Below are 26,635 nucleotides of genomic sequence, written 5' to 3' on the forward strand. Positions count from 1 at the left end.
AGGCAGGGCCGACCGCCGCCGCCGTCGCTTCTAGACCGGCCGCACCTCCACGCATGTTGGGATCCCGCCACCCCTGAGACGCGGGAGGGAGGAAGAGCCCCCGCCACCGCCGTCGGCCTCCGGGCGCAAGCCGGCGGCGTCCTCTGGCGGCGGCGGGAGGAGGGGAGGAGGATGGGCTAGGCCCCGGCGACGGCTAGGGTTGGGGAGCCCAAGTCGCCCGAGCGGGGGCGACCCGAGCCTCTGCCCAGTTAATTATGTCTGTGGTACTAAAAAAAGTTGTATGTGTATTGCAAATGTGTTTCTTATTATATTTATCTATTTAATTAAAATGTCAATGTAATTAAAAGCTGAGTTTTAGACACACTATTCATGTATGTTCAAAATTTTACATATTCACATGTTTTTGGCAAAACGTTAATAAATTTTAAAAAATGGTCATGTATTTTTTAAATGTTCTTGTATTTGTTTAAAAAATCATGTACTTTTAGAAAATGTTCGCCCATTTTCAAAATTGACCTTATCTTTTTTTAAGTGTTAACATTGTGTTTACCAAAAATTTCCTTCAAAAAAGAATCAAAATATGGGGGAAATGAAAAAGAGCATAAGAAAAGAGTAAAGGACGAGACGAAGTAACAAAAAACCGTAAAACAAAAAAGAACGAGGAAGTGGAAACCAAGAAGTAGCAAATAAAAGCGCGAAAAAACCATAAATAATTTTTTTAAGGAAAGCCGGACGGATTTCAAAAGTAAAATAAGATGACAGATGGACCAGCCCATAGGACACGACACGTGGAAGATCGATGCTTTATGAGCCGCACCTACCGTGTGGCGCCCCGCTAAGTCCCTACTCTGATCCCGAATTCCATTGTTTATTATCATAATTATTATTATAATATTTGTCTTATTTTAATTTGGCATTTTCATTTCATCATTCCATTAAGTATTTGACACCAAATTAAAAAGTATGAACGTTTTCAGAAAACCTTTTGAGTCTTGATTATACTTTATTTAAATACATTTTCAAATTCATATCAAAATGTTCCAAAAATCCTATTCCAATTCTACTAAAAGTCTGGTCTCCAAGCTTTCCCACAAATTCTTTTTGAATTTAACAAGCTCCACCAAAAATTTCATGAATTTTGGACACTCCTAAAAACTAGACCTAGTTCAAACCCATTGGAATTAAATTCAAATGAGTTTGAATTTAAACTTCCAAACATGCCCAATCCTTTTTTTTCTTGGATCAAGCTCATTTCTTTTTCGAGTCAGTCAAGCTCATTTTGTGAGTCGATAATAACCCCATGCCAAACCTCATCTCCTAAACCTCTCTTTTCTCTTCTTCAAGGCTCTATTTATTCATTTTAAATAGAAAAAAGGGGGAGCAACTAACGAAGGAGTAATCCTTTCGGAGCCCCTGCAAGGGTCACCTGGGGTGGGCTCAGAGCGCACCACCGCCGCCACGTGTCGTGCTCTGGACACCCCCTCTGATTTTTTTCAGACGCGTTTTCAGGTTTTTAGATGTTTTTTGATTGTTCTAGCTTTTCAGTTTTTCATTGGGTTTTCTTATCTTTTAGATAATAAAGAAATTGCGCGAAAAAATGTGTTTTTGCTTCCGAGAGAGACACGGCCGAGCCTCTCGAAAACGAAAAAAAAAACTTGTTTTCTTTCTGCGAGAGGCATGGATTTGCTTCCGCGAGAGTCACGGTTTTTCAAATGCTTGATCACCATTTTTCAAATTCGTATTCAACATTTTTTTGAATGCTTGATTAACATGTTTATATACATGATCAAAACATTTTATTGTTTTCTTAATACATGGTCAACATTTTTTATACACATTTAACATTTTTCAAATGCTTGATCACCATTTTTCAAATACTTATTCAACATTTTTTTCAAATACTTTTTTGTGTGGTAATACATGTCTCACTCATACTTTTTTTTTCAAATACTACGAAGTCATCTGGTTGCTGCATGTAAATTTCCTCGTCTAGCTCCCCGTTAAGGAAAGTTGTCTTAACGTCCATCTGATGAACGAGAAGACCATGCAAAGCAGCCAACGCGAGTAACACTCGAATGTTTGTCAATCTAGTCACATGTGAGTAAGTGTCGAAGAAATCTTCTTCTTCTTTCTGGGTATAACCCTTGGCCATAAGCCTAGCCTTGTACTTCTCAACAGTATCATCGGACATAAGCTTCTTTTTAAACACCCATTTACATCCCAATGGTTGGCAACCATAAGGACGATCAGTGATTTCCCATGTCCTCTTTCGAATCCATCTTGCTAGAGACCATATCCTTGCAGTAGTCAGCATCAGGTGATGTATAAGCTTCTGAAATGGAACTGGGAGTGTCATCCATGAGGTACACGAGGAAATCATCACCAAAGGATTTTGCAATCCTCTGTCTCCTGCCCCTAGCAGGAGCTTCCTCGTCATCCTTCGTGGAACTTTCAACATTGTTGTGCTCATAACATTTCATCGGAATGGCAAGTTCGGGAGTCTCATCATATTTCAGTCTAGAGGTGCTTTGCATATCTCTCGTGGGGAAATTATCCTCAAAGAATGTAGCATCCTTAGACTCCATGATTGTACCGACCTTCACGTCGTGTACATCAGATTTCACCACTAGAAATTAATAGACAACTCTATGCTTAGCGTAGCCCAGGAAAACGCAGTCCACAGTCTTTGGTCGCAACTTACACATTTTGATTATCGGTATTGACTTTCGCCAAATAGCCCCAAGTGCGCAAGTAAGAGATGTGGTTCTTTTATTCACCCATTACTCATTGGGAGTAGTCTCATTATCCTTCGTTGGAACTTTATTCACGACATGACATGATATGAATACAGCCTCCCTACCATGCCTTGGATAAATCTGATGTATCTAACATAACATTAACCAAATATGTTGGAGTATGATTTTCCGTTCAGCAACCCCATTTGAGTGAGGTAAATAGGGAAGCGTCCTCTCATGAATAATACCATGTTCTGCACAAAATAAATCGAACTCATTAGAAAAGTACTCGCCATCACGATCAAGCCGAACTCGTTTTAGTTTATTTTCAAATTGGCTCTCAACTTCTGCCTTATATATTGTAAAGTAGTGTAGAGCCTCATTCTTAGTATTTAGCAAATACACATAGCAGAATCTAGCGGAATCATCAATCAACGTCATGAAATATTTCTTTCCACCTTTAGTCAACACACCATTCTTCTCGCACAGATGTGAATGTATGAGCTCTAGTGGTGCCAGGTGTCTCTCCTTCGCAGGTTTGTGAAGCTTACGAGGTTGCTTTGCTTGTAAACACGAATGACGCCGACAGCCTTTGGCTAAAGTGAAACTCGGGATTAGATCCATCTTACCTAGTCGTGCCATACAACCAAAATCAATGTGGCAAAGACATGAACGCCATATCTCAGATTCTTTTATGCTAGAATGAATTTGGAAAAGGCGGAACAAACCTCGGCAAGCATATCCTTTTCCAACAAACAGTCCATACCGAGATACGATTACCTTATTGGACTCGAATACTAACTCAAACCCTTCTTTACATAGAAGGGAGCCACTAACAAGATTCTTCTTGATGGTGGGGACATACTGCACATTCTTCAGTTGAACGATCTTTTTCGAAGTAAACTTCAGATCTACCGTGCCAACACAATGAACAGAAGCATGCGAGTCATTCCCCATCAGGACGGAGCAATCACATGCGACCTAGAAAGAAGAGAACAATGGCATATCAACACACATATGAATAATTGCACCTGTGTCAACCCACCAATCATTACTCTGACAAACTGAAAGTACGATAAACAGATTACCACACCTAGATGCCCCTTTTGAAGGAAATATGCCCTAGAGACAATAATAAAGTTGTTATTTATATTTCCTTATATCATGATAAATGTTTATTATTCATGCTAGAATTGTATTAACCGGAAACTTAGTACATGTGTGAATACATAGACAAACAGAGTGTCCCTAGTATGCCTCTACTAGACTAGCTCGTTAATCAAAGATGGTTAAGTTTCCTAGCCATAGACATGTGTTGTCATTTGATGAACGAGATCACATCATTAGAGAATGATGTGATGGACAAGACCCATCCGTTAGCTTAGCACTATGATCGTTTAGTTTATTGTTATTGCTTTCTTCATGACTTATACATGTTCCTATGACTATGAGATTATGCAACTCCCGAATACCGGAGGAACACTTAGTGTGCTATCAAACGTCACAACGTAACTGGGTGATTATAAAGATGCTCTACAGGTGTCTCCTATGGTGTTTGTTGAGTTGGCATAGATCGAGATTAGGATTTGTAACTCCGATTGTCGGAGAGGTATCTCTGGGCCCTCTCGGTAATGCTCATCACTATAAGCCTTGCAAGCAATGTGACTAATGAGTTAGTCACGGGATGATGCATTACAGAACGAGTAAAGAGACTTGTCGGTAACGAGATTGAACTAGGTATGGTGATACCGACGATCGAATCTCGGGCAAGTAACATACCGATGACAAAGGGAACAACGTATGTTGTTATGCGATTTGACCGATAAAGATCTTCGTAGAATATGTAGGAGCCAATATGAGCATCCAGGTTCCGCCATTGGTTATTGACCGGAGATGTGTCTCGGTCATGTCTACGTAGTTCTCGAACCCGTAGGGTCCGCACACTTAACGTTCGATGACGATTTGTATTATGAGTTTATGTGATTTGACGACCTAAGGTTGTTTGGAGTCCCGGATGAGATCACAGACGCGACGAGGAGTCTCGAAATGGTCGAGACATAAAGATTCATATATTGGAAGGTTATATTCGGACACCGGAATGGTTCGGGTCGATTCAGATAAGTTTCGGAGTACCGGGGGTTACCGGAACCTCCTCCGGGAAGTTATTGGGCCTCATGGGCCTAGTGGTGGAAGAGAGGAGGCAGACCAAGGTGTGGCGCACGCCCCCCTAGCCCAAACGGAATTGGACTAGGGCTAGGGGGCCGACCCCCCTTTCCTTATCTTCTCCTCCTCCTTCCCCCTTCTCCTTGTGGGAGTAGGAAAAGGGGGGGCCGAATCCTACTTGGAGTAGGACTCCCCCCCTTGGGCGCGCCACCCCTGGCCGGCCTCCTCCTCCCTCCCTCCTTTATATACGTGGGGAGGGGGGCACCCTAGAACACACAAGTTGATCTTTTAGCCGTTTGCGGTGCCCCCCTCCACAGTTACACACCTCGATCATAACGTTGTAGTGCTTAGGCAAAGCCCTGCGCCGGTGAACTTCATCATCATCGTCACCACGCCGTCATGCTGATGAAACTCTCCCTCGGCCTCAACTGGATCAAGAGTACGAGGGACGTCATTGAGTTGAACGTGTGCTGAGCATGGAGGTGCCGTACGTTCGGTGCTAGGATCGGTCGGATCGTGAAGACGTACGACTACATCAACCGCGTTGATAAACGCTTCCGCTTTCGGTCTACGAGGGTACGTGGACACACTCTCCCCGCTCGTTGCTATGCTTCTGCTAGATAGATCTTGCGTGATCGTAGGATTTTTTTTGAAATACTACGTTCCCCAACAGTGGTATCAGAGCCAGGTCTATGCGTAGATGTTATATGCACGAGTAGAACACAAAGAGTTGTGGGCGATAATAGTCATACTGCTTACCAGCATGTCATACTTTGATTCGACGGTATTGTTGGATGAAGCGACCCAGACCGACATTACATGACCGCGTTCATGAGACTGGTTCTATCGCCGTGCTTCGCACACAGGTGGCTAGTGGGTGTCTGTTTCTCCAGCTTTAGTTGAATCGAGTTTGACTACGCCTGGTCCTTGTTGAAGGTTAAAACAGCACACTTGACGAAAAATTGTGGTGGTTTTGATGCGTAGGTAAGAACGGTTCTTGCTAGAAGCCCGTAGCAGCCACGTAAAACTTGCAACAACAAAGTAGAGGACGTCTAACTTGTTTTTGCAGGGCTTGCTGTGATGTGATATGGTCAAGACGTGATGATATATAAATTGTTGTATGAGATGATCATGTTTTGTAATAGTTATCGGCAACTGGCAGGAGCCATATGGTCATTGCTTTATTGTATGAAATGCAATCGCCATGTAATTGCTTTACTTTATCACTAAGCAGTAACGATAGTCGTAGAAGCAATAGTTGACGAGACGACAACGATGCTACGATGGAGATCAAGGTGTCAAGCCGGTGACGATGGTGATCATGACGGTGCTTTGGAGATGGAGATTAAAGGCACAAGATGATGATGGCCATATCATATCACTTATATTGATTGCATGTGATGTTTATCCTTTATGCATCTTATTTTGCTTACTACGGCGGTAGCATTATAAGATGATCTCTCACTAAATTTCAAGGTATAAGTGTTGTCCCTGAGTATGCACCGTTGCGACAGTTCATCGTGCCGAGACACCACGTGATGATAGGGTGTGATAAGCTCTACGTTCACATACAACGGGTGCAAGCCAGTTTTGCACACGCAGAATACTCAGGTTAAACTTGACAAGCCTAGCATATGCAGATATGGCCTCGGAACACTGAGACCGAAAGGTCGAGCGTGAATCATATAGTAGATATGATCAACATAGTGATGTTCACCATTGAAAACTACTCATATCACGTGATGATCGGACATGGTTTAGTTGATATGGATCACGTGATCACTTAGATGATTAGAGGGATGTCTATCTAAGTGGGAGTTCTTAAGTAATATGATTAACTGAACTTTAATTTATCATGAACTTAGTACCTGATAGTATTTTGCATGTCTATGTTGTTGTAGATAAATGGCCCGTGCTACTGTTCCGTTGAATTTTAATGCGTTCCTAGAGAAAGCTAAGTTGAAAGATGATGGTAGCAACTACACGGACTGGGTCCGTAACTTGAGGATTATCCTCATTGCTGCCCAGAAGAATTACGTCCTGGAAGCACCGCTAGGTGCCAAACCCGCTGCAGGAGCAACGCCGGATGTTATGAACGCCTGGTATAGCAAAGCTGATGACTACTCGATAGTTCAGTGTGACATGCTTTACGGCTTAGAACCGGGACTTCAACGATGTTTTGAACGTCATGGAGCATATGAGATGTTCCAGGAGTTGAAGTTAATATTTCAAGCAAATGCCCGGATTGAGAGATATGAAGTCTCCAATAAGTTCTACAGCTGCAAAATGGAGGAGAATAGTTCTGTCAGTGAACATATACTCTGAATGTCTGGGTACCACAATCACTTGACTCAACTGGGAGTTAATCTTCCGGTTGATAGTGTCATTGACAGGGTTCTTCAATCACTGCCACCAAGCTACAAAAGCTTCATGATGAACTATAATATGCAAGGGATGGATAAGAAACCTAAGCTGTCGTTTCTTAAAGTTTGGGGCTGTGATGCTTATGTGAAAAAGCTTCAACCTCATAAGCTCGGACCCAAATCGGAGAAATGTGTCTTCATAGGATACCCAAAAGAAACTGTTGGGTACACCTTCTATCACAGATCCGAAGGCAAGATATTCGTTGCTAAGAATGGATCCTTTCTAGAGAAGGAGGATGTAATAGTAGCAAGTTTTCTCATCATTGGTGAACAGGGTGGCTATATCATTTAATTTAGTAAGATGTGTCACAATAGTTTCAGATTCATAGCCATAGAAAGGATCATATTCAACCAAAGTAATTATATCAGGGTTGACAGAGAATTCATAATCCTTATCAGTAACAAAGATAGGTGAAGTAGCATAAGCAGGATCATATTTCATTCTAGCATTCAGAGTTTTTTGTTTCAGCTTAACTAATAATTTTTTAAGATCACTTCTATCATTGCAAGTAAGAAAGTCTCTAGCAGTTTCTTCATCCATAACATAACCCTCAGGCACAACAAGCAATTCATATTTAGGGGGAGAATCTTCATCATCAATTTCATCAATATTATCAGTTTCAATAATTTCATTCTCTCTAGCCCTAGCAAGTTGTTCATCAAGAAATTCACCAAGTGGCACAGTAGTATCAAGCATAGAAGTAGTTTCATCATAAGTATCATGCATAGCAGAAGTGGCATCATCAATAACATGCGACATATCAGAATTAATAGCAGAAGCAGGTTTAGGTGTCGCAAGCTTACTCAAAACAGAAGGTGAATCAAGTGCAGAGCTAGATGGCAGTTCCTTACCTCCCCTCGTAGTTGAGGGATAAATCTTGGTTTTCTCGTCTTTCAAGTTCTTCATAGTGACCAGCAGATATAAATCCCAAGTGACTCAAAGAATAGAGCTATGCTCCCCGGCAACGGCGCCAGAAAATAGTCTTGATAAACCACAAGTATAGGGATCGCAACAGTTTTCGAGGGTAGAGTATTCAACCCAAATTTATTGATTCGACACAAGGGGAGCCAAAGAATATTCTCAAGTATTAGCAGTTGAGTTGTCAATTCAACCACACCTGGATAACTTAATATCTGTAGCAAAGTATTTAGTAGCAAAGTAGTATGGAAGTAACGGTAACAGTAACAAAAGAAATATTTTTGGGTTATGTAGTGATTGTAACAGTAGTAACGGAAAAGTAAATAAGCGAAGAACAATATGTGAAAAGCTCGTAGGCATTGGATCGGTGATGGAGAATTATGCCGGATGCGATTATTCATGCAACAGTTATAACATAGGGTGACACAGAACTAGCTCCAATTCATCAATGTAATGTAGGCATGTATTCCGAATATAGTCATACGTGCTTATGGAAAAGAACTTGCATGACATCTTTTGTCCTACCCTCCCGTGGCAGCGGGGTCCTATTGGAAACTAAGGGATATTAAGGCCTCCTTTTAATAGAGTACCGGACCAAAGCATTAACACATAGTGAATACATGAACTCCTCAAACTACGGTCATCACCGGGAGTGGTCCCGATTATTGTCACTTCGGGGTTGCCGGATCATAACACATAGTAGGTGACTATAGACTTGCAAGATAGGATCAAGAACTCACATATATTCATGAAAACATAATAGGTTCAGATCTGAAATCATGGCACTCGGGCCCTAGTGACAAGCATTAAGCATAGCAAAGTCATAGCAACATCAATCTCAGAACATAGTGGATACTAGGGATCAAACCCTAACAAAACTAACTCGATTACATGATAAATCTCATCCAACCCATCACCGTCCAGCAAGCCTACGATGGAATTACTCACGCACGGCGGTGAGCATCATGAAATTGGTGATGGAGGATGGTTGATGATGACGATGGCGACGGATTCCCCTCTCCGGAGCCCCGAACGGACTCCAGATCAGCCCTCCCGAGAGAGATTAGGGCTTGGCGGCGGCTCCGTATCGTAAAACGCGATGAATCCTTCTCTCTGATTTTTTTCTCCCCGAACGTGAATATATAGAGTTGGAGTTGAGGTCGGTGGAGCTCCAGGGGGCCCACGAGGCAGGGGGCGCGCCCAGGGGGCAGGCGCGCCTCCCACCCTCGTGGACAGGGTGTGGGCCCCCTGGCCTTGATTCTTTCGCCAGTATTTTTTATTATTTCCAAAAATAATCTCCGTGAAGTTTCAGGTCATTCCGAGAACTTTTGTTTCTGCACAAAGATAACACCATGGCAATTCTGCTGAAAACAGCGTCAGTCCGGGTTAGTTCCATTCAAATCATGCAAGTTAGAGTCCAAAACAAGGGCAAAAGTGTTTGGAAAAGTAGATACGACGGAGACGTATCAACTCCCCCAAGCTTAAACCTTTGCTTGTCCTCAAGCAATTCAGTTGATAAACTGAAAGTGATAAAGAAAAACTTTTACAAACTCTGTTTGCTCTTGTTGTTGTAAATATGTAAAGCCAGCATTCAAGTTTTCAGCAAAGATTATGAACTAACCATATTCACAATAACACTTAGGTCTCATGTTTACTCATGTCAATGGCATAATCAACTAGCGAGCAATAATAATAAATCTCGGATGACAACACTTTCTCAAAACAATCATAATATGATATAACAAGATGGTATCTCGCTAGCCCTTTCTGAGACCGCAAAACATAAATGCAGAGCACCTTTAAAGATCAAGGACTGACTAAACATTGTAATTCATGGTAAAAGAGATCCAGTCATAGTCATACCCAATATAAATTAATAGTAATGGATGCAAATGACAGCGGTGCTCTCCAGCTGGTGCTTTTTAATAAGAGGGTGATGACTCAACATAAAAGTAAATAGATAGGCCCTTCGCAGAGGGAAGCAGGGATTTGTAGAGGTGCCAGAGCTCGATTTTGAAATAGAGATAAATAATATTTTGAGCGGCATACTTTCATTGTCAACATAACAACCGAGAGATGGCGATATCTTCCATGCTACACACATTATAGGCGGTTCCCAAACAGAATGGTAAAGTTTATACTCCCCCTCCACCAACAAGCATCAATCCATGGCTTGCTCGAAACAACGAGTGCCTCCAACTAACAAGAGTCCCGGGGGAGTTTTGTTTGCAATTATTTTGATTTGATTTGCATAAAGCATGGGACTGGGCATCCCGGTGACCAGCCATTTTCTCGTGAGTGAGGAGCGGAGTCCACTCCTCTTGAGAATAACCCGCCTAGCATGGAAGATACAGACAACCCTAGTTGATACATGAGCTATTCGAGCATACAAAACAGAATTTCATTTGAAGGTTTAGAGTTTGGCACATACAAATTTACTTGGAACAGCAGGTAGATACCGCATATAGGAAGGTATGGTGGACTCATATGGAATAACTTTGGGGTTTAAGGAATTGGATGCACAAGCAGTATTCCCGCTTAGTACAAGTGAAGGCTAGCAAAAGACTGGGAAGCGACCAACTAGAGAGCGACAACAGTCATGAACATGCATTAAAATTAATAAACATTGAGTGCAAGCATGAGTAGGATATAATCCACCATGAACATAAATATCGTGAAGGCTATGTTGATTTGTTTCAACTACATGTGTGAACATGTGCCAAGTCAAGTCACTTGAATCATTCAAAGGAGGATACCACCCTATCATACCACATCACAACCATTTTAATAGCATGTTGGCACGCAAGGTAAACCATTATAAACTCCTAGCTAATTAAGCATGGCATAAGCAACTATAATCTCTAATTGTCATTGCAAACATGTTTATTCATAATAGGTTGAATCAGGAACAATGAACTAATCATATTTACAAAAACAAGAGAGGTCGAGTTCATACCAGCTTCTCTCATCTCAATCAGTCCATCATATATCGTCATTATTGCCTTTCACTTGCACAACCGAACGATGTGAATAATAATAATAGTGCACGTGCATTGGACTAAGCTGGAATCTGCAGGCATTCAATAAACAGGAGAAGACAAGGCAATATGGGCTCTTGGTTAAATCAACAATAATGCATATAAGAGCCACTTCAACATTTTCATTATGGTCTTCTCCTCTTGACCCCCAAAGAAAAGAAAAGAAATAAAACTATTTACACGGGAAAGCTCCCAACAAGCAAAAGAAGAATGGGAAATCTTTTTCGGTTTTCTTTTAATTATTACTACTACATCAAGAAAGTAAACTAGCTAAAAGCTACAACTAATTTTTTTTGGTTTTTCTTAAAGTTTTTCAAACACACAAGAAGAAAGCAAGAAAAAGAAAATAAACTAGCATGGATATTACAGTGAAAAAGTATGAGCACCGACAACTAGCAATGAGTGTGTGAACATGAATGTAATGTCGGTGAGAAATACGTACTCCCCCAAGCTTAGGCTTTTGGCCTAAGTTGGTTTATTGCCACGGCTGGCCTGGCGGATATCCAAAGTTATAGTTGGGGTCGTACTGAGATGAAGCCTTGGATTGCCACTGTTTGGTAACCTCCTCTGGATCCCACTGGTAAACAGACTGGCGTGGGGGAACATATTGTGGTTCCGGATCTGGCTCTATAGCTGATGTGGGGTTTTGGTAGGCGTGAATGGCCTCCAACGGAACAAGGTACTCGCCTGCAGATAAATCAAACAAGGAAGGAGTAGGCAAGGTAATGGTCTCAGGGTGATTTTTATCAAATAACAGTCTATAGTTAAGCTCCTTTTTCCTGTTCTTAACAATGAAATCATGTGCAACCATACTCTTGTAGTCTAGAAAAATAGTAGGCAACAACTTTTCTTCTTTCTAATAATGCCTAATGGGTATGTTAAAGTATGCAGCAAGACGCGAGGCAAAGATGCCTCCCAAGATGGGGCCCTTAGTACGGTTAAGATTTAACCGCTTTGCAACAATAGCGCCCATACTAAATGAGTCATCACGAAACAAGGCATGGCACAAAATAACAATATCAGGGGCACTTAGGTTGCCACAGTTTCCGCGACCAATTAAGCATCTACTAGCAAATAATGGAAAGTAACGTAAAACAAGAAAATGTATGCTAGTAATTCTTGCATCGGAAACTTTTCTAGTTTCCCCTACAGCAATTGTATCAATAAACCCCTCCACATCGTCACGATGTGGTTCCTCTACGCTGCCCAGAAAAGGCAACTTGCAAACCTCACAAAATTCAGAGAGGGGCATCTCCTTATACTCATCATATAAATAGAAATCCACCGAAGGTGGAGACCTCCTAGAATGGAAATGAAAATTTTGCACAAAGATATTGGTGAGTAAGAGATACTGTTCGCGTTGGTCGTGGAGGAAGTCGGTGAGGCCTGCATTCTCAGCCAATTCATAAAAATCATCATAAATCCCGGCTGCTCTCAAGAAATCATCACAAGGCCATTCACACGGTCGAACTTCCGTGGTGCGAGGGAGATTTTACTTGGGCCTCTCTTCTTCTTCTCTTTGCTTATCCTTCGAGCTTCGGCTCGAAGAACCCCTCAATAATCTCTTCATCATTTTCTGAAAATTTCTGAAATTTTTAGTAACTCAAATAAAAGTGAACCAAACTCAACAAAATTGATAGAAACTACTCCCACAAGTGCCTAGAGACTATATCATGTATTAGAACTACTTGGGACCATATAAATTTGACATGCAAGCTCAAGAACATGGTCACCTAGGCAGCAAAAATTTGCAATGAATAAAGCACTAGAACAAAAACTAATTGGACCATTAGAGGAGTCACATACCCAGGAACAATCCCCCAAAGCAGTTTTGTGAGAGGTGCTTTGAGCAAGGAGATCAAAAATCACAGCAAAATGAGCTAGAACTCGTGCTTGAGCTGGTTGGTGATTTTTATGGGAGGAAGGAGTGTATGGTGGCAGGAATAAGTGGAGGGGAGCCACCATGGGCCCACGAGGCAGGGGGCGCGCCCTGGACCCTCGTGGCCAGGTGCTTGCTCCCCCTGCTGTGTTCTCAGTGCCAGATATTCTCAAATATTTCAGAAAAATCATATTTCAATTTCGAGGCATTTGGAGAACTTCTATTTTCGGGGTATTTTTTTTATTGCACGGATAATTCAGAAAACAGGCAGAAAATACTATTTTTACTTTATTTAATCTAAATAACAGAAAGTAGAAGGAGGGTACAGAAGGTTGTGCCTTCTAACTTCATCCATCTCATGCTCATCAAAAGGAATCCACTAACAAGGTTGATCAGGTCTTGTTAACAAACTCATTCCGAATCGCATGAAACCGGAGAAATTTCGAATAACACTAAGTTACCTCAACGGGGATATGAACGTCCCCAATAATAAGAATATCATATTTCTTCTTGACAGTAGGAAGAGGAAATTCAAAACTTCGAAAAATAATCGATGGAATTTTTCCAATAGAGTTGATACTATGGACTTGAGGTTGTTTCCTCGGAAAGTGTACCGTATGCTCATTACCATTAACATGAAAAGTGACATTGCCTTTGTTGCAATCAATAACAGCCCCTGCAGTATTCAAAAAGGGTCTTCCAAGAATAATAGACATACTATCGTCCTCGGGGATATCAAGAATAACGAAGTCCGTTAAAATAGTAACATTTGCAACCACAACAGGCACATCCTCACAAATATCGACAGGTATAGCAGTTGATTTATCGGCCATTTGCAAAGATATTTCAGTAGGTGTCAACTTATTCAAATCAAGTCTACGGTATAAAGAGAGAGGCATAACACTAACACCGGCTCCAAGATCACATAAAGCAGTTCTAACATAGTTTCTTTTAATGGAGCATGGTATAGTTGGTACTCCTGGATCTCCAAGTTTCTTTGGTATTCCACCCTTAAAAGTATAATTAGCAAGCATGGTGGAAATTTCAGCTTCCGGTATCTTTCTTTTATTTGTAACAATATCTTTCATATACTTGGCATAAGGATTCATTTTGAGCATATCAGTCAAACGCATACGCAAAAAGATAGGTCTAATCATTTCAGCAAAGCGCTCAAAATCCTCATCATCCTTTTTCTTGGATGGTTTAGGAGGAAAAGGCATGGGTTTCTGAACCCATGATTCTCTTTCCTTACCGTGCTTCCTAGCAACAAAGTCTCTCTTATCATAACGTTGATTCTTTGTTTGTGGGTTATCAAGATCAACAACAGGTTCAATTTCTACATCATTATCATTACTAGGTTGAGCATCAACATGAACATCATCATTAACATTATCACTAGGTTCATGTTCATTTCCAGATTGTGTTTCAGCATCAAAAATAGAAATATCATTGGGATTCTCATGTGTGTCTACAACAGGTTCACTAGAAGCATGCAAAGTCCTATCATTTTTCTTTTTCTTCTTTTTAGAAGGACTAGGTGCATCTACATTAGTTCTCTGAGAATCCTGCTCAATTCTCTTAGGGCGGCCCTCAGGATACAAAGGTTCCTGAGTCACTTTACCCCCTCTAGTTGCAACTCTAACAGCAAAGTCATTACTCTTACTATTCAATTCATTGAGCAAATCATTCTGAGCTTTAAGTACTTGTTCTACTTGAGTGGTAACCATACAAGCATGTTTACTAATGAGTTTAAGTTCACCTTTAACTCTAGACATATAATCACTCAAGTGTTCAATCATATAAGCATTATGTTTCAATTGTCTACCAACATAAGCATTGAAGTTTTCTTGTTTGACAATAAAATTATCAAACTCATCTAAGCATTGGCTAGCAGACTTATAACGAGGAATATCACCTTCATCAAATCTATAGAAAGAATTTACCTTTACTACCTGTGTAGGGTTATCGGGACCATGTGTTTCTTCAACAGGCGGTAAATTAAGACCATGTATTTCTTCAACAGGAGGTAAATTCTTAACATCTTTAGCTTTACTACCTTTTTCTTTCATAGATTTCTTTGCCTCTTGCATATCTTCAGGGCTGAGAAATAGAACACCCCTTTTCTTCGGAGTTGGCTTAGGAGTTGGTTCAGGAAGTGTCCAATTATTTTCATCGGTCAACATATTATTCAATAGAATTTCAGCTTGATCAACAGTTCTTTCCCTAAAAATAAAACCAGCACAACTATCCAGGTGGTCTCTGGAAGCATCGGTTAGTCCATTATAAAAGATATCAAGTATTTCAATTTTTTTGAGAGGATGATCAGGCAAAGCATTAAGTAGTTGGACAAGCCTCCCCAAGCTTGTGGGAGACTCTCTTCTTCAATTTGCACAAAATTATATATTTCCCTTAAAGCAGCTTGTTTCTTATGAGCAGGGAAATATTTAGCAGAGAAGTAATAAATCATATCCTGGGGACTACGCACACAACCAGGATCAAGATAATTAAACCATATTTTAGCATCACCCTTTAATGAGAAAGGAAATATTTTAAGGATGTAATAGTAGCGAGTTTTCTCATCATTGGTGAACAGGGTGGCTATATCATTTAATTTAGTAAGATGTGCCACAATAGTTTCAGATTCATAGCCATAGAAAGGATCAGATTCAACCAAAGTAATTATATCAGGGTCGACAGAGAATTCATAATCCTTATCAGTAACAAAGATAGGTGAAGTAGCATAAGCAGGATCATATTTCATTCTAGCATTCAGAGTTTTTTGTTTCAGCTTAGCTAATAATTTCTTAAGATCACTTCTATCATTGCAAGCAAGAAAGTCTCTAGCAGTTTCTTCATCCATAACATAACCCTCAGGCACAACAGGCAATTCATATCTAGGGGGAGAATCTTCATCATCACTTTCATCAATATTATCAGTTTCAATAATTTCATTCTCTCTAGCCCTAGCAAGTTGTTCATCAAGAAATTCACCAAGTGGCACAGTAGTATCAAGCATAGAAGTAGTTTCATCATAAGTATCATGCATAGCAGAAGTGGCATCATCAATAACATGCGACATATCAGAATTAATAGCAGAAGCAGGTTTAGGTGTCGCAAGCTTACTCAAAACAGAAGGTGAATCAAGTGCAGAGCTAGATGGCAGTTCCTTACCTCCCCTCGTAGTTGAGGGATAAATTTTGGTTTTCTCGTCTTTCAAGTTCTTCATAGTGACCAGCAGATATAAATCCCAAGTGACTCAAAGAATAGAGCTATGCTCCCCGGCAACGGCGCCAGAAAATAGTCTTGATAACCCACAAGTATAGGGGATCGCAACAGTTTTCGAGGGTAGAGTATTCAACCCAAATTTATTGATTCGACACAAGGGGAGCCAAAGAATATTCTCAAGTATTAGCAGTTGAGTTGTCAATTCAACCACACCTGGATAACTTAATATCTGCAGCAAAGTATTTAGTAGCAAAGTAGTATGGAAGTAACGGTAACAGTAGCAAAAGTAATATTTTTGGGTTTTGTAGTGATTGTAACAGTAGCAACGGAAAAGTAAATAAGCGAAGAACAATATGTGAAAAGCTCGTAGGCATTGGATCGGTGATGGAGAATTATGCCGGATGCGATTATTCATGCAACAGTTATAACATAGGGTGACACAGAACTAGCTCCAATTCATCAATGTAATGTAGGCATGTATTCCGAATATAGTCATACGTGCTTATGGAAAAGAACTTGCATGACATCTTTTGTCCTACCCTCCCGTGGCAGCGGGGTCCTATTGGAAACTAAGGGATATTAAGGCCTCCTTTTAATAGAGTACCGGACCAAAGCATTAACACATAGTGAATACATGAACTCCTCAAACTACGGTCATCACCGGGAGTGGTCCCGATTATTGTCACTTCGGGGTTGCCGGATCATAACACATAGTAGGTGACTATAGACTTGCAAGATAGGATCAAGAACTCACATATATTCATGAAAACATAATAGGTTCAGATCTGAAATCATGGCACTCGGGCCCTAGTGACAAGCATTAAGCATAGCAAAGTCATAGCAACATCAATCTCAGAACATAGTGGATACTAGGGATCAAACCCTAACAAAACTAACTCGATTACATGATAAATCTCATCCAACCCATCACCGTCCAGCAAGCCTACAATGGAATTACTCACGCACGGCGGTGTACATCATGAAATTGGTGATGGAGGATGGTTGATGATGACGATGGCGACGGATTCCCCTCTCCGGAGCCCCGAACGGACTCCAGATCAGCCCTCCCGAGAGAGATTAGGGCTTGGCGGCGGCTCCGTATCGTAAAACGCGATGAATCCTTCTCTCTAATTTTTTTCTCCCCGAACATGAATATATAGAGTTGGAGTTGAGGTCGGTGGAGCACCAGGGGGCCCACGAGGCAGGGGGGCGCGCCCAGAGGGGCAGGCGCGCCTCCCACCCTCGTGGACAGGGTGTGGGCCCCCTGGCCTTGATTCTTTCGCCAGTATTTTTATTATTTCCAAAAATAATCTCCGTGAAGTTTCAGGTCATTCCGAGAACTTTTGTTTCTGCACAAAGATAACACCATGGCAATTCTGCTGAAAACAGCGTAAGTCCGGGTTAGTTCCATTCAAATCATGCAATTTAGAGTCCAAAACAAGGGCAAAAATGTTTGGAAAAGTAGATACGACGGAGACGTATCAAAACCCCACATCTATAAAATATAGACGGGCTCCCCCTAGATGTGTGCTATCTAGAGAGGTGCTTTGGACTGCAGGGCACACATACTAGGATCAACACCCCCCTATATTTTATGGACAAGGCATATCTTGAAAAAATAAATCTAACACTAAGCAAGGAGATAAGATAATAACTAAGAGCATAAAGAAGAGGGCACAAGATATAGCATAAGCTCAATAGGGTACGATAGAGTGCATATGTCTTACACCATATGTTAGAAACTCTGGACTCACAAGCACAAACCAAACTAAAGCAAACAAGGTTCAACGGAACGAAAGCAAAGCAACGAAACATGACACACGACTCGCAAATCCTACACTCTCTCCCCCTTTGGCATCGAGACACCAAAAAGGCAGAGAGGACACCTACAACACAAGTGGTGGCTCAAGCTGAAGTGATCACTCGTCACACTCTTCGTTGGACTCGGCAGCGGGGATGGGCTCCTCTCTCAGACTCAGTCCACTAAAACCCTCGCTTCGCCATCCATTCTGCCTCTGGAGTGATGTGCTTCTCGGACCCACTGGATATGTCCTCGCCAAACATCCTCAAGATCCTCTTGTCGCGGCGGCGACTCTCCTTGGAAGCAACATGAGTCTTGTACTGCCCCTTGGCTTGCATGCAGAACAAGGCCTTCATCTTGGCCTTCAGCTTCTTAGCCCATGACGGCTCAGTAGAGGGAGGGGCATACCCAGCAAAGCTGTCCTCATCCGCTTCCTCCTCCTCAATCTCATCCTCATCAACATCCATTCTAGCAACCTCTGCCTCAGCACGAGTAGTGGTGTTAGCCCACTTAGGCTTGATGCAGAGCTTGACGGGGTCATGACGGATCCAGTCAGGGGTAACAAACTCCTCATCGGGATAGAGCTTCTCCCAGGTCCTTGTGATCAAGAGAAACAGGTAAGGTCCATAGATGGGTACCTTACGATTGAACACCACAAACCAAAGCTCGCACCACATGATGTGTGAGACGTCAAGTGGTTGTGTCTGAGAGTGACGCGCCTCCTTACAAATGAGCATCATATCCACAAGATAGGCATGCACCTTGTCCTTGTCACCAATGCGTGGAAAGAGGGAGTTGCGGAAGATTCGGTGCATAATGTCAAGGAATGGGTTCAGCACCCACGCCTTCTTGCCACTGGGAAGAGTCTTCTCAACATAGAATTGCTGAAGCTTGTTCTTGTTGGCGGACTCGGGGTTGGCATGAGGGCGGACACCAACAGGCGTGTTGAGTCCCTCATCAAGCACCTGCAGCAAAGCCATGAAGTCCTTCCACTTAGCAGTCATCTATTGTCCATTGGTCATCCAGGTCATGGATCGTTCCTCATCAGTATGGAAGTGGACCGAAGCAAAGAACTAAGCCACGATCTCAGGGTCATAATCCAGATGAAAAGAGATCACGTCCTCAATGTCAAACTGCTCCACGAGGTCCAAAGCCTCCCCAAAGTAGTCATGGTGCTTGTCCTCCCTCATATTATTCATGTCAATCCAGTGCACATCCACGTAGATGTTCTGCTTGGCCTTGATCACGTCCAGATAGATGAGATTTTGCTGCTTGGTCCAGAACAAATCATTCCCTCTGAAGTTTGCACGGGGATTCACATAGGGGTTGATCCTCCATCGAGTGACGAACTCAGCAAGTGGTATCTCATCCATACCCATGGAGGGCTCCTTGTTCTTGGTGGCCGTAGTCTTGGTTCTGCGTTGGGGGGCATTGGAGCCCTCTGGAGCTTCCCCTTGGTTGCGCAGACACTTGGAACCCATGTCACGGCTGGGATTGGAACGGCGGACATTGGAACCGGAGCCACCACCTATGACACAAAACACACGAACACACAAGAGAAACGAGAAGGATCAATGCAAAGGCCACAACAAAACAAGTGAAACAAGTAGAAATAGCATTGGATGGTTGGCACATGTAAGATTTGACACCAACGGTAGTGCCGCACAGATGCGCGGAACTAAAATTTTAGTGTTGCTCCTGTCACGGTAGTACCGCGCCAGGATGGCACGGTAGTACCGCGGTGGAAGCGGAAGTAAAATTTTACTTCCGCGCCTCGCGCGGTAGTACCGCTCCTGAGGAGCGGTAGTACCGCACCGGAGGCGCGGTAGTACCGCATGAGATCGGATCCGAAGCACGAGTGGATCTGAGCACAGCCACAACAACGGCGGTACTACGGTTGATCAAATCTACCATGGGGAAACATACCAAATATTATCTCTACGTACTACTACTCTCCTACATCCTACTCTTGCAAAGATTTGGCCTAAAATCTCAAGAACAACATGCATCTCCCCAAAAACCTAGAGACGAAAGAATGAACCAAAAAGAGAGGGATTTGGGGAGAAACCTTGTTCCATGGCAAGAGGGCGTGGTGGGGAACGATCCCACCGGATTGAATGCGAGGAGAGCGGTTGGAGACGGAGATCCGGTGAGGTTCTCCGACGCCGTTCTTGGGCAGGAGAGAGAGAGACTTCGTGGGGAAAAAGAGTTGAATGGGTATGGGGGAGTTGGAACTCCCCCTGCCCGCTCTTAACCCCCACTCGCTCGCGTCGGCGCGGTAGTACCGCACGTCATCGCGGTAGTACCGCACTGTGGGCGGTAGTACCGCTCCTCCAGCGGCAGTAAAAAGTTACTGCCGTCCTGGTTGCGGTAGTACCATGGCAAGCCACAGTAGTACCGTAGACCCAAGACAATGCAAGTTTCGCACAAAGGAGAGGAAAACAGCCTTTGCAAAGCAACCGACAAGAGAACGGACTCACCAACAAGCTAACACACGAGACAACACAAGCACAAGCTCGGCACGAAGAAAGAAAGGCAAGAGACAACAAGGACCAAACATGCGACACAACCTCTCCAAGGAGAGGGTGGTGGCCGGAGCCACCTATGTTTGAGTCAATTGGTATGGCACCACGAAGAATTATCCTTGGGCCCATGACCAAAACTCGTCTTTGAAGCACAAGTACCATAAAAATGGCTAATGTGAAAGAGTTGATCAATTTATGCATAATGGGGGGGAGGAAGAGTTCATTGAGAGAACAACACTCCCCCTATGTCCATGCCTACACCTAAACAAGATAACAAGTTGAGTATGGTGAGGTGTGCAAGGGTTCAAGCAACATTGCTTGAATCAATGATATTTAGCTCATGCCTTAACTCGCGAAATCTTGCTTCATCCAAGGGCTTCGTGAAAATATCTGCAAGGTTATCATGAGTGTTCACATAGTTGAGCTCGATCTCCCCTTGCCTAATGTGATCCTGGATGAAGTGATACCGAATATCAATGTGCTTTGTCTTGAAGTGTTGAACCGGGTTGAGAGAAATCTTGATGGCACTTTCATTATCACACCAAAGAGGCACTTTGTCACAAATGACACCGTAATCCTTTAAAGTTTGCCTCATCCATAGAAGTTGTGCACAACAACTACCGGCGGCCACATACTCCGCTTCGGTGGACGAGAGAGACACACAACTTTGCTTCTTGGAAGACCAACTTACCAAAGAGCAACCAAAAAATTGGCACCCTCCAGAAGTGGACTTCCTATCCACTTTGTCTCCCGTCCAATCGGAGTCCGAATAGCCCACAAGGTTGAAGTTCGATCCTCTTGGATACCATAAGCCAAAGTTTGGGGTATGAGCCAAATATCGAAAGATTCGCTTGACCGCCACAAAGTGGCTTTCCTTAGGTGCGGCTTGAAACCGTGCACAAATTCCCACACTCAACATGATATCCGGTCTAGATGCACAAAGGTAAAGCAAGGAGCCAATCATGGAGCGATATACCTTTTGATCCACCGCTTTACCATTGGGATCTATGTCAAGTTGGCATTTGACGGGCATTGGAGTGGAAGCCGGCTTGACATCACTTAGCTTGAATCTCTTGAGCATGTCTTGAGTGTATTTGGCTTGGTTGATGAAGGTTCCTTCTCTTCTTTGCTTGACCTCAAACCCGAGAAAGAACTTCAACTCTCCCATCATGGACATCTTGAACTTGGAGGTCATGAGAGTGGCAAATTCCTCATTGAAAGCTTTGTTAGGGGAACCAAAGATAATATCATCAACATATAGTTGGCACACAAACAACTCCCCTTTGACCTTCTTAGTAAAAAGAGTGGGGTCGATTTTCCCAATTTCAAAACCGCGATCTTGCAACAACTCGGTAAGGTGGTCATACCACACACGTGGGGCTTGCTTAAGGCCATAGAGTGCCTTATCGAGTTGGTACACATGATCGGGAAAATAGGGATCCTTGAACCCAGGGGGTTGCTTGACATACACCAACTCATTAATAGGACCATTAAGAAAATCACTCTTCACATCCATTTGTTGCAACTTAAAGTTATGATGAGAAGAATAAGCAATCAACATGCGAATGGATTCAAGGCGAGCAACATGAGTAAAGGTTTCATCGTAGTCGATACCCTCGACTTCGGAGTAGCCTAGTGCTACCAAACGAGCCTTGTTGCGAATGATAATTCCATGAGCATCTTGCTTGTTCTTGAATATCCACTTGGTTCCAATGACATTATGGTTCCCCGTTGGCCTTGGCACTAATCTCCACACCTTGTTATGCTCGAATTTGTTGAGTTCTTCATGCATGGCATTAAGCCAATCCGGATCCTCGAGCGCCTCATAGACCTTTTGGGGTTCAACACAAGAGACAAACGCGTGATGTTAAAAATAGTTTGCTAATTGTCTACGAGTGCTTACCCCCTTTCTTAAGCTTCCAAGCCCATTTTTCATGAGATGATCTTTGGTGGATAGCTTGGAAGCAATCTTAGCGGCACGACGCTCCAATTCCTCCTCAGGGGTGAGTTGAGGAGCGGAAACTCGATCATCTTGAGCATCGTCTTGAGCTTGTTCTTGTTCTTGAACTAGCTCGGAGGAGAGAACTTGATCTTGAGCATCACTTGGTGATTCACCACCATCTTGAGGTTGATCTTGCCCTTGATCTTGTTCATTTGGTTGAGGGCCTTCACTTTGTTCTTCGGAAGCGTGTGGGTCTTGAGTTGGTGATGGTTCCACTTGAGTGGAACATTGTCCTTCTCCTTCGGCCACAAGGGGTTCCTCAATGGGTAGGATAAAGCCAACACCCATTCTTCTTATGGCTTGAGGAGGAATTTCATCACCTACATCACAAGTACCACTTTGCTCCACTTGGGAGCCGTTATTCTCATCAAACTCCATGTTACATGTCTCCTCAATAAGTCCTGTGGACTTATTGAGGTCACGGTAAGCATGAGAGTTTGTAGCATAACCAACAAATATGCCCTCTTGAGCTCTAGCCTCAAATTTAGACAAGCGAACACCTTTCTTGAGAATGAAACACTTACACCCGAACACCCGGAAGTACTTGAGGTTGGGTTTGTTACCGGTGAGTATCTCATATGGAGTCTTTTTCAAGCCCTTGAGGAGGTAGAGCCGATTGGATGCATGACAAGCGGTGTTGAATTGGCTTCGGCCCAAAAGTTGTAAGGAGACTTGAACTCCGCCATCATGGTCCTTGCCGCATCCATCAACGTCCGGTTCTTCCTCTCCGCTACACCATTTTGTTGAGGGGTGTATGGTGCGGAATATTGATGCTTGATCCCCTCATCACTGAGAAACTCATCCAAGGTGTAGTTCTTGAACTCGGTGCCGTTGTCACTTCTTATTGTCAAGATCTTTGCATTGTGTTGGCATTGGGCTTCATTTGCAAAGTCAATGACGGTTTGTTGAGTCTCACTCTTCCTCTTGAAGAAGTATACCCAAGTGTATCTTGAATAATCATCCACAATCACCAAGCAATACTTTATACCCCCAAGACTATCGAAGGATGGAGGCCCGAAGAGATCCAAGTGAAGGAGCTCCAAAGGCCTCTTCAAGTAAATGATAGTCGTGGGAGGGTGAGCCTTTTCATGTAGCTTTCCTTTGATACAAGCACGATCTTTAGCAAAGCTAACATTTGTTAGTCCACGGACATGGTCCCCCTTGAGAAGACTTTGCAAAGATCTCATATTGACATGGGCTAAACGGCGATGCCAAAGCCATGCCACGTCAACTTTAGCCATTAGGCATGTCGCGGTCTTAGTGGGTCGCTCCGAAAAGTTAATCACATAGAGACCGTTCTCGACATGCCCAACAAAGGCTACTTTAAGAGTCTTGCTCCACAAGAGGGCCATGGTATCAATATCAAAGAAAGTGGCAAAGCCCATGATTGCAAGTTGACGAACGGAAAGTAAATTGTATGCAAGGGACTCAACAAGCATGACCTTCTCGATCGTGAGATCATGAGAAATGACAACCTTGCCAAGTCCCAATACCTTAGAGGATGAGGCATCACCCCACTCGACATTGGTGGGCATAGATGGAATCTTGTGCACGTCCACCACCAAGTCCTTGCTTCCGGTCATATGATTAGTGGCTCCACTATCGAGCAACCATGATCCCCCACCGGAAGCAAACACCTACAAGAGATCAATGCTTGGTTTTAGGTACCCATTTTGTAATGGGTCCTTTGATGTTAGTAACAAGGGTCTTAGGAACCCAAATAGACCATTCAATGTACTCATAAGGAGAACTAACAAATTTAGCATAAACATGTCCATCACTAGCACGGCACAACACATAAGAAGGGTTAAAGTCGCCGGCTTTGTTGGAAGGGGTGGCATTGCCCTTCTTGATTGCGCCACCCTTCACATTGTGCTTCTTCTCCTTAGAAGCACCCTCTCCCTCCTTCACAAAAGTTTGCTTGAGAGGAGGAGGACGTTTGGCCTTGTCATTCTTCTTCTTGTCCTTGGACTTGGGTACAAACCCAATCCCTTCCTTGGCCACAACTTCCTTTTGATTTCTCAAAAGGTCGTTGAGGTTCTTCTCACCTTGTATGCATGACACAAGGCCTTTCTCAAGTTGCTCCTTCAACTTAGCATTCTCCTCAACAAGATGCACATGCTCACAATAAGCGTTAGTAGCATTTGCATTATCAATTAAAACCATATGAGGAAAAGTGGCTGTCGGTGTCAAAACCGGCGGATCTCGGGTAGGGGGTCCCGAACTATGCGTCTAGGATCGATGGTAACAGGAGACGGGGGACACAATGTTTACCCAGGTTCGGGCCCTCTCTATGGAGGTAATACCCTACTTCCTGCTTGATTGATCTTGATGACTATGAGTGTTACAAGAGTTGATCTACCACGAGATCGTAATGGCTAAACCGTAGAAGTCTAGCCTATGTGTATATGGTAATGAATGTGTCCTATCCGAACTATGCTCTCCGGTTTATATAGACACCGGAGAGATCTAGGGTTACATGGAGTCAGTTACATAAGAAGGAATCTTCACAGCTGGACGCCTAGCTTGCCTTCCACGCCAAGGAAAGTCCAATCCGTACACGAGTATGGTCTTCGGTCTTCACAGCCCATCAGTTCGGCCCATGGATAGCAGGCTAGACGCCCGAGGACCCCATAGTCCAGGACTCCCTCAGTAGCCCCCGAACCTGGCTTCAATGACGAGGAGTCCGGCGTGCAGATTGTCTTCGGCATTTCAAGGTGGGTTCCCCTTTCTCCGAGCTCCAAGATAGTCTTCGGATGTAGTAGATATATCCGGACCTGTATGTATAGTTGCAGAAAATATACGAGCCTAATTTATTGGCAACCGTTTATGATATCACGCCTGCCCGGTCACTATTTCCAACCGTTGGCTGGCGTGTCGCCCCACGTCTCGGGACGCGGTTTTATTGGCTTGTCTTGCCAAGGAAGAGATCGTGTTCCCTTATTCACGGGATTTTCTTTAATGCAGGCATGGGTAACCCAACCGTCCGCCGGGTACAACTCTCTGGAGATTGGTAAGTTTCGAGACCCAGGTGGATACGCTTAGTACTTGGGGTCTTTATATAGGGTCTCAGACTCGTCTTCTTCCTTTGCGCTCGCTTCTTCCTCAACCCTAGACACCCCGAGTTCCAACCCTCGGGTTCCCATCGCCACCAGCCCCAACCATGTCCGGATCCAGCCGTCCAGGCCGGTGGGTGGCTTCTTCTGTCACAGAGGAGGATATTACGAAGCTCCGCGCAGCGAGGTATCTGACCCCGGAAATCCTCCATCGGCTTCCTGCATAGGGGCAGGTCATTCCTACCCCCAAATCCGGTGAGAGGGTAGTGTTTGTGTCCCACTTCCTCCATGGGTTAGGGTTCACGCTTAACCCCTTCGTCCGGGGCTCATGTTTTACCATGGGCTAGACTTTCACGATCTGGCCCCGGACTCTATTCTCCTCATCTCGGCATTTATCGTCACATGCGAGGCCTTCCTTTGGACTCCTCCGCACTTTGGTTTGTGGCTCAAGACCTTTGACGTGAGGCCGTAGGTGACAGAGGAGGAGCAGGCAGAGTGCGGCAGCGTTACAATAGGCAAGCTTGCCGGCGCGGTTTGGTTTGAAGGATCTTTCGCCAAGTCTTCCGACCTATGGCAGCAGGGGTGGTTTTATATCAATGAGCCGCGGGGCTCCAAGTGGGCAGCTACGCCTGCGTTCCGACCCGGCCCTCCAATTCAGCTTGCTTCATGGATCAATAAGGGACCGGACAGGGGATCCGTCAATGAAGTGCAGACTCTGCAAGGTCGCGTCCAAAGCCTTACCGAGAAGGGCATCGGTCTTGTGAACATCGTTCAAGTAATGCTAGTCCGCCGGACCCTGCCATGTCAGCGGCAGTCTCTCCGTATGTGGGAGTTTAATCCCGAAGGACGGCGGACTCTTCAACACTTCC

This window comes from Triticum aestivum, chromosome 2D (assembly GCF_018294505.1).
Source record: "Triticum aestivum cultivar Chinese Spring chromosome 2D, IWGSC CS RefSeq v2.1, whole genome shotgun sequence".
In the NCBI taxonomy this organism is placed as follows: domain Eukaryota; kingdom Viridiplantae; phylum Streptophyta; class Magnoliopsida; order Poales; family Poaceae; genus Triticum; species Triticum aestivum.